Genomic DNA, 2,575 nt, shown 5'->3' with positions numbered 1-2,575 from the left:
CCCATTCTCTAATTTCTCTAAGGAAAAAATCATGCTTTTTGTCTTCTGTTTTTCTAGGTTAGACCACTAGACCTAGGGAATTCACCTTTGTCCGCAATCGTGAAAATTCGACATAACATGGCCAAACAATAGGTTTTATAATTTTACATTAATTTGGTAATCATTAGATGTCAATTTTCTTTTGGTCAGGGGGGAAGCTTTTGGTCTGTTCCAGATCACCAAAAATAACCAAATATGTAAGACTAATATGGTGCCAAATAATCACAGACACCTCTATCATGTAGATCGTTTGTGTAAAATGACTGATTATATTTTCTATATGTACTAATTCTCACATGTGGTCCAAACTTAGGGTTGATGTACCATTTCTATATTAGGTTAGGTACACACTAGCTTTCAATGGTGAATCTATGTCACAAACATTATTTATTGCTTCTTGTTTCGATTGAATGGCTTGCATTAAGCCTCATTTGGATGTTATTAGCACTATCCTGATGCTTGCTAATGCAATTTATTTTAGAAGAGGGAATAGTTCAATGTCATTCTGGAGGAAAGAGGCCTTGTTTAGATGCAATAGGTTTGTATCTTTATCTTTGTTTAAAAGACAATGCAGTAGAAGTAATGCTGCCTGATTTTCCCCAAGGGTTGTTGCTGTGAAGGACAAAGAAGTGAAAACAAAATCCACTTCCACAGAAGGGGGAGGTAAAGGGAAGAAGGTAATGTTTGTAGGATGGGATGATTACTATGGATGGGCAATAGCTTTGCATCTCTCAAAAATAGGAAACCAAGCCACCATTGTTTATAGGATTGTTTTCAGGTTGTTTTACCAACAGCTTGGGATCGAATCTCTAACACCAATTATCTCAATTCAATGTAGAATAAAGGGATGGAAGCAAGTCACTAGCAAACAACATCATCTCTTTGTGGGAGATGTTTGTGATTTTGATTTCCTTGCAGAGGTTTTCAAGTCCTTTGAACCCGATGCAACCATACACTTTTGAGAACAAAGGTTTCCTCATTATTCCATGATATATAGAGGAAGAGTAGTCTATGCTCAACATAAAAATGTGTTTGGAACCATGAATGTGCTTCTTTCTATCAAATAATTCAACCAAAAAATCCACTTGGTTAAACTAGGTACCATGGGAGAATATGGAACTCCTAACATTGAAATTGAGGAAGGGTACATTAATATTACTAATAATGGCAAGACAAACACACTGCCATATCCATAGCAAGAAAGTTCCTTTTATCATTTTAGAAAAGTGCACGATTCTCACAACATAGATTTTACTTGCAAGGCCTGGGGATTGATGGCTCCTCAATCAAGGGGTGGTTTATGGTGTCATAACTCCAGAAACTACAAAACACGAAGAGATCATTAATATGATAGACTATGATGGTGTATTTAGGACTGCATTGAACCGTTTTTGTGTGTAAGCAACTATTGGAAATCCTCTCACAGTTTATGGTAAGGGTGTTCAAGTACCTTTGTGGTACTTAAAACTCCAATGGTCAGTTTTTGGTAAATAGTCGAGCTAGAACTTATGGAAAGTTTTTCAAAAGCCAGATTCACAAATAAGCAACGATGCTTCATAAGGGTTGTCAAAACTATCAAATTATATTCTTTATTGCTATCTCAAATTCTTTAACAGTATGGGCGTTGACAACATCTTTACTTCACTGCTTTCCATAAAGGGTCCACCGTTGATCTATTTTTGAAAGGAAAAAATCTTTATTGCAAATCTTCTTTCTTTTAGGGATTTTTTCCTAGTTTTAGGTAAGTATATATCCTTGCAGATTTCATTGATAATTTCACTCGAACCACAACCAAAACTAGCCACCCAAAATTATATTTGTATCTTTGGTTCCATAGAATATGTTATGTTGTTTAGAGCATAGAAGTTGTGCTACAGTAATCCCCAAAATTATTTTTTTTACTCATTATTTATTAGTTGAAAGGTCATTTTCTTTCATATTTTGAAATTTTATCCTAAGTGTTGTGAGTATCCACATTTGAAAGGCCCACATGTGAAATCTATAAATTTTAGATTCTCGAGTGCAATGCAAATTATCACTGGTTGCCATCATTTAATAATATGGCCTTTTGTATTTTGATTCCCTATGAACCAAAGCATGGTTGATGGAGGGAACATTCATAAGTTAACTATGATATTATAAATTTATACCCACTTCATTACATATCTTGCATGCACAAACTCCAGTGAATGCATTTGATGACAAGAAATATAGAGCTTAATAACTGCAAAAGCTTGACTTTTTATTATTCCCTATTTACTATGTCAATTTTTGGGTCAAATATTGTCAATAGGTGAATTGCACCTACATCTTTTTAAGATGTTGGAGTAGAGACCTGTGTTTACTTTTAGTGAATGCATATCAAGAGGATTTTGGTTTCCATTTTCTTTCTTTACAATGAAACAAACCAAGCATGAACAATGTTTGGGCAATTCATAGACATTTTCATCTGCCAAGTGCAGAACTAAAGATCCGAAGAGGACAATATAATTACGAAGTGAACAGAGTGAACATGAAGATATAATTTCTAAATAGT

At 34.5% G+C, this 2,575-nt stretch overlaps 1 pseudogene; it reads left to right on the top strand.

Moving 5' to 3' along the window:
• Positions 1–410: 410 nt before the first annotated feature.
• Positions 411–1,533, top strand: LOC149176051 (UDP-sulfoquinovose synthase, chloroplastic pseudogene; annotated as a pseudogene).
• The last annotated feature ends 1,042 nt before the right edge of the window (positions 1,534–2,575 follow it).

The sequence above is a fragment of the Pinus tabuliformis genome, chromosome 4_1, assembly GCF_031772625.1.
Source record: "Pinus tabuliformis cultivar Carrire ecotype Pingquan chromosome 4_1, CPIR1, whole genome shotgun sequence".
NCBI lineage: Eukaryota > Viridiplantae > Streptophyta > Pinopsida > Pinales > Pinaceae > Pinus > Pinus tabuliformis.
This window is presented reverse-complemented; position numbering and strand designations above follow the sequence as displayed.